Source organism: Taudactylus pleione, unplaced genomic scaffold (assembly GCF_031769625.1).
Source record: "Taudactylus pleione unplaced genomic scaffold, aTauple2 ptg000043l, whole genome shotgun sequence".
Classification (NCBI taxonomy): Eukaryota; Metazoa; Chordata; class Amphibia; order Anura; family Myobatrachidae; genus Taudactylus; species Taudactylus pleione.
In genome coordinates this window covers 4,865,008-4,877,104 of record NW_028284445.1, presented here as the reverse complement: position 1 = coordinate 4,877,104, position 12,097 = coordinate 4,865,008, and the positions used below count along the sequence as shown (strand labels likewise).

Sequence of the window (12,097 nt, the reverse complement as noted above, 5' to 3'; positions counted from 1 at the left end):
GCTGCATCTGTACCTTGCTTACAGACATCTAAAGCATTCTTGCTCGAGAAAGTGCAGACTTTGAAGACATGCAATGTGAGCGATGGACACAAACAAGAATGTTTCTTATTTTCTATTTGTTGTTTGGAAACAAATGTATGTGCACCAGACTGTGTGAATACGTCATGTTCTGGTAGCTGGTTAGGGACAAGTTCACTGGAGACAAAATAACTATCAGTAAATACTATAGAACTATGTGTTTGGACAGACATAGAGAAATGCAACACTTGCTGGGAAATGTACTTAGTCATCATTGAAGTATTTTAGCAGGCTGTGACCGGCAGAAAACTGTTCCAGGGTAAAATGAGCCGTTATCACCATGAATTAAATGAGTACAGTATCTTCACCCTGCATGGCTTACACAGGGAAGTATCATTATTATTAATGAGATATGTGTGTGCGAAATATTTAACCTTCAGATGCAGTTTTAATGTTATCAGAGGGCTTGTACAAAGCAATAGATTAAATAGGCCTCATCTGTGTTTTCCTGCTAAGTCTTTGTAACCAATGGGGGTTTATTTAATAATGTGAAATTTTCCAAAATCAACAATTTTCAATGACTCTTGTGACTTAAAGATGCGATTTATCAAAGAAAGAACTCGGTGTGTTGCTGGACAGATAAGACAATAAATATGCCAAGTAAAAGTAGCACTGAAGCATATCTGCCATAATGCCATTACAGTAAAGCTGTACTTCTACTTAGTTGCAGAGCAGGGCCCATTAGCCATAGCCCCTGGGCTGGCTACATGCAGTCATCTTTCACAGATTCACCAGTTTTGTAAAGCACAACCAGCAGGTCCATTCCAGTCAAGTCTCTAAAATGGCTCCAAAGGGGATGTGTGCTGTAGGGCAAATGACAAGCAGCAATCTCCCGATTGCAACTTGTCAATTGTCTGGGACTGAGCTGTTCTTGAGGTACAGAGCCCTTCAAAATACAACCAAGGAGAGGTGGGTGGGGGACAATTGCATTTTACCAGGTGTGTAGTGCTGTGACATCATAGCCCGATGTAACACCACCGAGCCCGTTACAGACATTAATTAGCAGCACTAAGCAACACCACAGGTAAGGTGATAGGCCTGATGGCAGATGCTGTTTTACCATTCATTTAGTGTTTTTGGTACCCACTTGGATCACCTAGTGGTGCCGTTGGCCCTGCATACACTGCCATTGTACATGGTGAAAGCAGTAAAAATTTAATTTCAAAGTACAGCATAGAAATCTGATGTCCCATGAAAATGCAAGTAGAAGGGGTAAAATGCACCCCATTATTATAAGGCCCAATCTCTGCCACCTCAGAGAATGTGAAAAATCGCTTTCTGATCTAATTGTAATTGCTTATTTAATCTCATTTTAAAAATTTTAATTTGATTTTTGCATTACACTCATGGACTGATTCAGTAGAGGACGCAGGAGAAGAAATCACGGTCAGGAATCTGGGATTGCTCCGGACCCGTACTGAGCATGTGCGGTACGAGTCTGCGAAGTCGAATGGAGTTCGGCAGCAGACTGTCAGAGATTGACAGTCTGCTGCCGTTTCGGGGAGGGGGCGGCCTCTGTCTCCGCCATTGGGGGGCAGTGACGAGGCCAGGATCTCCGTCAACTGACAGAGATTTTCTGAACACGTTTGTGCATTTGCGGCGGCCGGCTTGTGTGACCCCATGGGTCACTTAGCCGGCCGATGGACACGGATTATCGGATGCTGCATCCTAGGATGCAACTCGGATTAGTAATGCATGCATGAGGCATGACGCCACCTGCTGCATTACCATATTAGTGCTATCGCAGCTACCATGTCAGCAGCTGCGATAGCAACTGCTTCCTCTGCTGAATCAGGTCCTGATTCCGCAAACCTGCCCTCGGCAAGGAATGTTCTGATACGCCCAAATGGACCTATATGATGAAGTACAACCTGTTGCACCAACGCAAATGGCATCCATTCAAACATGACAAAACAGCAATTGCACTGGAATTTTACTTTAATATCGGGGGGAGCTGGCCTCATGTTTGTCTCTCTGTTACCCATTTCTAATAGATTACAAGATGTTATAAATGGAAAACTGTCTAAACAATTTTTGTTGACTTGGAAACGCTCCTGATCTTTCATGTCTATTAGCGGAAATGATTGTCAGTGGATTATGTATATAAATAACGTACTTTATTACTATCATCTTTCTTTATTATGGTTTGTTGAAGTAAAACAGGATTGCATAATTTCTTAATTTTATTTGTCTCCCTTGTTCCATTTTCATGTCTAGTAACTCTACTACTAATGTTACATTACATGTGACTAGCATTTATGAATGTTATTGTATTTATCTGTTACATATACACATTTGTTCTCTTTTTATGCTCAAACATCCATCTGACTCGAGAGCCAGACTAACATTGCCATGTAACTGGATCATATACCCACCAAGCACTTTTTACCCATGGGGTAGATTTACTAGGATGCGCGTTGTCAAATGGCAATAGGTATCAATGTGAAACCAGGCTTGCTTAGCATTTATTTATATTGCTGTTTTAAAACTATAGATCAGAGCCACAGATGATTGGCAGCTTTGACAACACGTTATTATATTGACCACGTTATCGTATAGATTTTATGCTTGCGAGCAGGGCCCTTTTACCTCTCCGTCTGTCTGTTAATACCCATTCTTGTTTTATTACTGTATACCCAATTGAAAAGTACAATGGACTATGCTGGTGCTATATAAAAATAAGTGTTCATTTATATAATAATCAGATATGGTCTTTCCCGTCTCTGTCATGCGCAGTGGGAGCTGGGGCACACGGCACCCACTGTGTGCAAAGACGGAGTGGGACAGTGTACAGAGGTCGATGGCCTCCATGTCCAGGAAAGCAGATGTCCGCAGTCCGTGGCCAAGAACCGATGAATGACATGTCAGAAAACTATAATAATAATAATTCTGCAGTGCTCCATGTGGACCTATTTAGCCCTTCTCTGTGTGGTTTGGGGTTTATAAATGTGTGTTCTGAACCCCCCAGCAGTATTGTACTGTATATTATATGTAGATTGTAAGCTTGCAAGCAGGACCCTCACCTCAATGTCTGTCTGTCATTATCCAGTCTTGTTCTATTATTGTTATGGCCGGCACACACTAGACGAAAAGTTGTCCGATCCAGCAGGATTGGACGACATGTCGGCAACATCGTCTAGTGTGTACATTCAATGTTGCTGATGGGTCAGTGACATTGACTGTCGGACCGGGTCATCGTCAACGAGGGCCATGCCGCCGAATGCAGCATGGCCCCGTCGTCGAGATGTCACTCCCGTCCAGGGGCGTCTTTAGAGAGGAGGGGGCCTGTGTACATTCCTTGTACGGGGCCCCCTTCTTTCTTCCCAGCAGCCAACTGATGCGCCTGGCCAGCCACCGGAGCATTAGTAGACTCTGGGCACTAGAGTGTGCCCGGAGTCTACTGCGCATGTGCAAAACGCCAGAGAAATGGCTGTGGCGGACATTTTTCTGGATTTTTATACAGCGCTGACACCCGGCGCGGGACCTCGGAGAGGTAAGTTTTAAATAATATGGGTGCAGGGTGTGCAGTGCGGGCACCGCACACCTTGCACCCATTATAGTTACGCCCCTGATCCCGACATCAGCAAGTATGTATGCACTTGCCGATGCCGGGACCTTTGCTAGGTCCTGTTGCATGACAGGTCGACTGGGTACACATCATTAAACGTGCACCCAGCTTTTTATGTCGCGTACAGAGTAGACGATATGTTGTCCTATCAGGACAGAAAGGACGACATATCCGGCACATCGGCTAGTGTCGCTGATGATGCACGCTCCCACGTGTCATCAGCGGCATGCGCCGTCGCTCCCGGCATCAGAAAGTGTGTATGCACTTGCCGATGCCGGCACTCTGCCGGGTCGCGTCGCTAACGAGGTCGGTACACACAAGACATCGTCTAGTGTGTATCGGCCTTTAGTTCCCAATTGTAAGGTGCAACAGAATATGCTGGCGCTTTGTAAGTAACTGTTAATGATAATAATAATTAATAATAATGAATCTGTACATGCACAACTAGAACTAAACTTGCAGAACAGATTATCCTTTAACTAGACAGATAGATAGATTTTCCTAAAATGAGGGATGGACGTACTCGCCGGTAAAACTGCTTTAATAAAGTATTCCTGGCAGTTTGGGGGTTAACACACTTGCCCATTTAACAAAGGAAAACTGAGTTTGTCACCAGAGCAGAGAGCGGTCTCCTGCGTCACCGTGTTATTTGTATAGGGAGAAGTGATGCAGTCTTGTGTGAGAGAACCCCTCCTTCCCCTCTCTCCTGATCACAATACTGGCGTCAGTGTGTCTCCTCTCCATGTCTCTCCCCCTCCCCTGGTGCAAATATCTATCACACTATAATACAGCCAATATGTCAGGACATCTCCAAGATCCATACAATGATGCTGCAACTCACATGCAGCACAATCCCAGTATGATCCCACTGCATTATCTGCTTCTGGGGCAACTTCCAAAAAGTTTGGATAAAACTAATTTTTTACTTTGTATAAGTTAGAGAACCATCTATACGTAAGTGCTGGGGATCAAAATAATCATTCTGAAATAATTTTCTTGACTATATATATATAAATCTTTAGAGGAAATGAATTGACACAGCGTACTCTTCCAGCTGTGACTTGTAGTGCCGCAGCAGCCAGAAACCCACGTGCTACCTTATCCTAAATGAAGCCAAAGTTAACAGATCCCTTTCTGCTAGTCATTTGTGGGGCAGCAGTGCACATGCTGGGGGTCAGATCTACAGTGATAAGCAGCTGAAAGGTGAGCTGCACAATCCCAGCACACAGACATCTATATTTAGGAACAGGGTGCAGACAGGGCTGGTGTCAGTACTACCTATTAGGGGAGCTGTGCACTGCAGCGGGGTTGGGAATTGCGATATATGCATCCTGAGTCATTGCAGATACACAGCAGCAGTGCATAGTCCCAACATAGGCTGAGGGGATGGGAATGGGGAAGATGCCGACTTACCTGTGCGGGCTGTCGCTGGCTGGTGCCCCCGGTATCCTATGTATGTGAGGGAGTGAGGAGCCGAGCCGGCTGCTGTTGCAGGAGCAAGAGGAGGAGGAGCAGCGGCGGCAACAACAGACACAAGCTGCTGCTGCTGCTGCTGCTGTACAGAAGAGCCAGGCGTCAGTCAGGCGGGAGCCGCTCAGCCCCAGTCTCTGTCAGTCAGTCAGTGAGGGTTGTTACTGCGCAGAGCTGGAAGCGGCCCAGGACACGTCTCCCACGCACGGACACACACACCCACTTGTGCCAGCTGCTGCCCACTCTGTTCCAGCCTCTCCCACACACAGACACACACACTCACTGCTGCCAGCTGCTACCCTGCCTGCTCCAGCCTCGCCCACTCACACCCCCCCACTGCTGCCAGCTGCTGCCCTGCCTGCTCTAGCCTCTTCCACACACCCAATGCTGCCAGCTCAGCTGCTGCCCTGCCTGCCCTAGCTTCCATATACCCACTGCTGCACACTCTGCTCCAGTCTCCAATACAGACACCCACCCACTGCTGCCTTGCCTGCTATAGCCTCTTCCACACACACACAGTGACCCACTGCTGCCCTGCCTGCTCTATCTTCTTCCATACACCCACTGCTGCAATGCCTGCTCTAGCTTCTTCCATATACCCACTGCTGCCCTGCCTGCCCCAGAGTCTGCAATACAGAGACACACACCAACTGCTGCCCTGCCTGCTCTAGCCTCTTACACACACCCAATGCTGCCAGCTCAGCTGCTGCCCTGCCTGCTCTAGCCTCTTACACACACCCAATGCTGCCAGCTCAGCTGCTGCCCTGCCTGCTCTAGCTTCTTCCATATACCCACTGCTGCCCTGCCTGCTCCAGAGTCTCCAATACAGAGACACTCACCCACTGCTGCCAGCTGCTGCCCTGTGTGCCCCCGAGTCTGCAATACAGAAACACACACCCACTGCTGCCCTGCCTGCTCTAGCCTCTTACACACACCCAATGCTGCCAGCTCAGCTGCTGCCCTGCCTGCTCTAGCTTCTTCCATATACCCACTGCTGCCCTGCCTGCTCCAGAGTCTCCAATACAGACACTCACCCACTGCTGCCAGCTGCTGCCCTGTGTGCCCCCGAGTCTGCAATACAGAAACACACACCCACTGCTGCCCTGCCTGCTCTAGCCTCTTCCACACACCCAATGCTGCCAGCTCAGCTGCTGCCCTGCCTGCTCTAGCTTCTTCCATATACCCACTGCTGCCATGCTTGCTCCAGAGTCTCCAATACAGAGACACTCACCCACTGCTGCCAGCTGCTGCCCTGCCTGCCCCAGAGTCTGCAATACAGAGACACACCCACTGCTGCCTTGCTTGCTCTAGCCACTTCCACACACACAGTAATCCACTGCTGCCCTGCCTGCCCTAGCTTCTTCCATACACCCACTGCTGCCCTGTCTGCTCTAGCCATGGGCGTTCCTGGGAGTTAGCTTGAAGTGAACACAAAAAATACTATTTCGTGGGTGTGTTATTGGGGTGTGATGCAGGGCTGTAACTAGGGGTGTGCGAGCAGTGCCGTAGCACTGACATCTTTGACAGCTGTACAGACTAATAAATATAAATAGTTCTAGTTGGGTACAATTGGTCAACAGATATGTCGACACGTGAATGTCTGCATGACTGAACTGTCAACATGCTCAACTGTAGACAATGAGAATGTCGATATTCATCACGTCTGCATGGATAATATGTCGACATGATGAACTGTCGATAAATGGTCACTGGTGGTCTATCGGTGTCTTACCTTGTCCCGGTTGTTATAGCATCTTCTTCTTGGTCCTGGAGGTCACGTGAGGATCTGTTCTGGCTGCAATGTGTCAGTATTTTCCTCAGTATCCCTAATCCTAATTTCTAACCCTCCCCCTAGTGCCTAACCCTAATCTTGTCCCCCACCCTGCGCAAACTAACTCTACGTCTGCGGCTATCCCTAAGTATTGCCAATCTTAGACTGCCATCATTCCACATGGTGACAGTTCAGATGTTGACACTGTGACATGGTGTCAGTTGACAGTTTAAAGCATGTTGACATTCTTATGTCGGCATGGTTAATGTTGACCTTCTGGCTGGATACCCTCAATAAAGTGACACAGGTGTGTTACTGAGGACAGTTTATTCATTCTTTGTCTAAGTTATCCAGTTACTATGTATCAAACGGTTACTGCTTCTACAACATGTGATAAAAGGCATGCGCAATGGTTATTTACCAGTCCTGTTGCCACTGGACGTTCCTTGCATGTGCGCCATAATGTCACTTTTTTTGAAGACCTCCCGCATGCCATATTGCTTCAGCACTAGGCTGATACGACACAGGCTGGACAGAGAGCTACCATAACACCTCTCCGGTGATTCTCCTTTCAACCAATTGCCTGGCGTGGTCACATCAGATGCGACCAGTCAGAAAAGCCCACTTGGCGGCTGTGAGAAGATAATCTTCCATCAGCAGCCAGTCTCAGGGGGGCCTCCCGACCCCTCGGCATGCAGACTCCACCCTCAATTTCTCCCGATCACTGCTGGCCACAGTAACCACGGCTCTGCCCTCAGTGTGTCCAATCACTGTGGCCACAGTGATCGGACACTCCCCCCACCTGTTGCTTGCTGTGGCTCCGCCCCCACAGTGCAGCGCATCCGCGGCTCGTTATAGTCGTGGCTTTGCCCCCAGTGTCCCGACCACTGCTGGCCACAGTGATCGGGCAGCCCCCAGTGTCACCCTCACCGCGGCGCCTCTCCCAGGCATCATCACAGCAGTGAGTTGCGATCCTCAGGAATGCCCACCTACAGGGCCGGCTCCAGGCATGTTCCACCTGAGCGGCCGCACGAGGGCGCCACCTACAAAGGGCGCACCGATTTTCTCCCGGCATTTTGCCTGGCTGGTCCGGCTCTGGCTGTCACTGTCATGCCGGGCTCACCAGCTAGTGCGGATGGACAGACGAACCGACCAGACGACGGGTCACAAGATGGGCTCACTCAGCAACCCTGAAGCTGAGCAGCACTGGGCGGTTGTGGAGGCCTGGACGAGGCGACGAGGGCGGCCGTGCAGAGGAGAGACGGTAAGTGAATGCATCACCAAGGCTGGCTGCTGGCACGCCCCCAAAATTACGGCTCATAGGGGGCATGGCCTGCGATAATTAGGTCACACCCCCATTTTCAACCGCCGCGCTTGATGTAAGAGTGCCCTTTAAGGTACCGGCACAGGGTGCTCCAACCCCTGGAGCCGGCCCTGCCCACCTACTCCTGCTGCTGCTATAGTGGACACCTATGTTTCTGCTCCCCATTACGCCCCATCCTACTCTCCACTCAGTCCAACCACCACTCCCCCCTCGCTTTGCCATGGCTATTTAAATGAAGCTTCACCCCAACTCCCTCCTTCTGGCTCAAATACCCTGTTCATGGCAGCCGGTCTTCCTCTTCTAGGTCTGTCTCTCTCGCAATGGGTACCCAGGCTTTCTCTGTGTGCGCGTGGAGGAGACAGGACATGCCATTCCTGCTAAATATATCTAATTATTATATATATATATATATATATATATATATAATGTTAACTAATACAGTGTTTTTTTTTAAACTATGATACCATTTTGTCCAAAAGTGGCCCCAAAATTGTTGAGTTTTTATTATCACATCATGTAAATAATAGCTATTTAAACTTGATTTTGCATTTTCGTTAAAAAATTATATTGAGTCAGGTTTAAAAAATTATTTACACATAAGTTAAGAAAAAAAATCAACAATTTTGGTGACATATTTGGGAATAATACTAGCAGCTAAGTGGTAAATTTCAGCGCTAAGGCATCACTGCAATAAGGCACATCTTAATACACTGACCACCAAAGCTTTCCAACCAATATTGGCCCAAATGTGATAGTCTGCGAGTTGAGGGCAGTGGCTATTACATTTGGGCCATTAACTTCAGTAGCAGAAACTGTATAACTATGATGATTTACACAACTGGTAAATGAAGACCATCCATCATACATTTTAAGGGACCTGACCACATCCAGATTGTTAATCTGAATTTTGAGGATTAGAAAAGAATGAGGTTAGAATAATACATTTGTTGAAACAACTTTGGGTTAAAAGAAATCCAGGGATCTCAGTACCTGTAGTACTCTGTCAAAACTGCAAAAAAGGTTATCGTCACTGACACACCCGCAAAAGATAATGGAAACATGTGGTTCAAAGACTTCCCTCATTAGTGCCTGAAGAACCAGAGGTACATTCCATGCTGGAATTGATGGAATTGATGGTCTTTTCTTGGTTTTCATATGAGTTACTGCTATAATAAATCTGCAGACTAATGCATCGTCTATGTTTAAGCATACTGTACAAGTGGAGAGGGAGAGAGAGAGAGGGAGAGAGAGAACCATTGTGTGGTGATCCCCAAGAGCCTGCAATAACTATAGTAACTTTACAGGTTTGTAACAGTGGTAATTCTCTTCAGAGAGGCAAGTTCTCCTACTACATAGATCTTAGGGCCTGATTCAGAGCCGGACGCTATTTGCGCTCGCTCGTTCAGAAAAAGGGTCCGGCTATTTAAATTGAGCACTCGCTCTTTGCGGTCTGTTGACGCCTCTATGTCTGAGCGAGTGAATGAAACATGCGCTCGCTATTTTGTGAAGACGCCCCCTGGCCGTTCGCATCATACATCATCTCCGCTATTTATTAGATTAATCGAGTACATCGAAAGGCGTCTGAACTGCTCGCAGTGCTTGTGGTTGGATTTTCCTACCGCAATCATGTGAACAGTTCAGGCTAAGAGACAACCAAGTGACGTGGTTGATGACGCTGCTTTGTTAATTATGCACACCCTTAAAACGCCCGTTTTGACCGTTTGGCACGCCTGCGTTCGGATCTCCACTCCCCGTTTTCAAGCACCTTCCCCTGCTACCACCCACAAACGCCTCATCCTGTCACTCAAATTAGCAGGCACTAGCTATTTTGCGAGCGCACGATTTCCGACCGCACTGACTGGTTGGCGCATGCACATTACGACCCATACGCATGCGCAGATGTGCGAACATCTCTCGGAGCGAACGAGCGGCCGCTTACGAGCAGTTCTGAATCAGGCCCTTAGTCTCTAGATTTACGTCAGTCACAGGTATTAAATATAAATTTAGAATTCAACACAAATAAATTATCTTTACTATTTCATTACATTGCATGTCCACCAATTTATCCAACACCTTATAACATAACATACATTACACTATTTTTCAATATGCCAATATACTGTACTATACAGCACAACTTCTATCACTTGCCAGTGGAACTAAATAACTTTGATAATGTTTTTATACTGCAGTAGAAACTATTTCAGTACAATAAAATGTCTTTAGGCTTCAAACCCAAATGATGAGCTGGAAGGTGCACATAAATTAGTCCCAGAGCGTGCAGGAGGTTGTATAGTGCTGTAGATAATGCTCCGGATTGTTTACATTTACTATATATGATGCCACTGTGATTGCCAGTGGCAGAAGGCAACCCTTTGTACTTTGCACATTTGTCACTATATATATATGCATATATCTCTATTGTAGTCACTTTAATGTCAGTTTCCAGGTAGCTATTATCTTCCGGAGCCCGGTGTGATCCTCACATGTGGCTGTTACATATATTTTATATTGTATCTCTTCAGTGTGCTTCATATATTGCTATGTGCTACTGCAGGTAGTCCATTCATATACTCTATATGCTGAATACAGGGGCTGCAGCACTATAACCAGCTCCCTGGGTACCTTTCACATCAGTCTCAGACCAGTCTGCCCTCTTCCCACCTCTGGGGTCTCATGTGCTGTAGCGCGCTGCACTGTGTAAGACATAATAACTCACATAGCGGGGTACTACATACATCCCCGCTTAAATCTTGCGCGTCCTCACGCAACAGACAACATTCAAAGTGCACTGTAGAACAATCTCTTACACATTTTTTTTTTTACACATATACTATTCACATCTGTTTGGTTGGGGTGGGCCATGATGGAATGGGTGTTCTCCACTCTGGATTCACTCTGGCATGGAGCTTCCTAAGGAAGTCGCGCTCAGACTGTTCCCTGCAGATCCTGTTGCACCAATCCACTTGGTTTCTCTGCTCGTCGACCAACTGTTCTCTCCATTAACTCACTCTGCTCTGGGACATCGCAATATTGTTGTCTGTGTCCATTAGGCCTCCTTAAATAGTATGGTGGGTAGTGACGCCTCCGGTAGGGCCGTTGCAAATTAGTACTCTCTTTATCTGCCGCAATTTCAACTGCTTCTGAAGTTTCTCCTCCTTCACGGTGTTGGTAGTTTTGCTGGTAGTTGGTTGGAGGATCTCTGCGATGTCGATAATGCCAATAATGATTGTGATCTTTTGCATATTTGCTGCCTTGCACCGAAACACCACCAGGACCAGTTACATTAGTGGCTTTGAAGCCCTTCTCTCCCATTACCACAACAAACTCAACAGTCTCTCCAGCCACAAGACTTCGAAGATATCTTCTTGGATTGTTTTTTTGGATGGACGAATAATGTACAAAAATATCGCTCATGGTGTCATCTCGTTTTATGAACCCGTAACCGTGTTGCACATGGAACCATACGACTTGTCCTAAAATTTTTCTTGCACAAGCTGGTGTAACATCGCCTACATGTGCCATATGGACAGCTTTTGCTTGGTTCTGCAACATCGGACCAAGGCTCATACCTTCCTTGAAGAGTGGACCTATTTGCTCCTTTCTAAGGGCTGGTCCTCAGTCTCAGGACTTCTGGGTTTAAATTTCCCAGACTGTTGACAATTGCATTCGATGTGTCCGCTTCTTTGACAGCATCTACACATCAGTCAGTCTAGTTCATCAAACTTATTAGCAGTTTGTTGGCCGTAATTCCGAGTTGCCTCCCATCGGCTGTCATAGGAGGGCCTTCTTTCAGATCGCCAGTCTTTCTCTTCCCTTTTGGGTCTTTCCTTCAAGTTCTTAAAATCTTTACACATGTCTGTCATCCCCTGAAAAAGACATGTGA

The 12,097-nt window shown here is 47.0% G+C and overlaps 1 protein-coding gene and 1 pseudogene across 1 annotated transcript in view; both read right to left on the bottom strand.

Moving 5' to 3' along the window:
* The window catches only part of SMAD9 (SMAD family member 9), a 43,827-nt gene extending 38,463 nt beyond the window's left edge, over nt 1-5,364 (bottom strand). The window contains exon 1 of the mRNA XM_088460207.1: nt 5,060-5,364. The gene's annotated coding sequence lies outside the window, so the exon portion shown is untranslated. The remainder of the gene's footprint in view (nt 1-5,059) is intronic.
* Nucleotides 5,365-11,139: 5,775 nt separating this feature from the next.
* Nucleotides 11,140-11,766, bottom strand: LOC148537824 (Y-box-binding protein 1 pseudogene; annotated as a pseudogene).
* Between the last annotated feature and the right edge of the window lie 331 nt (nt 11,767-12,097).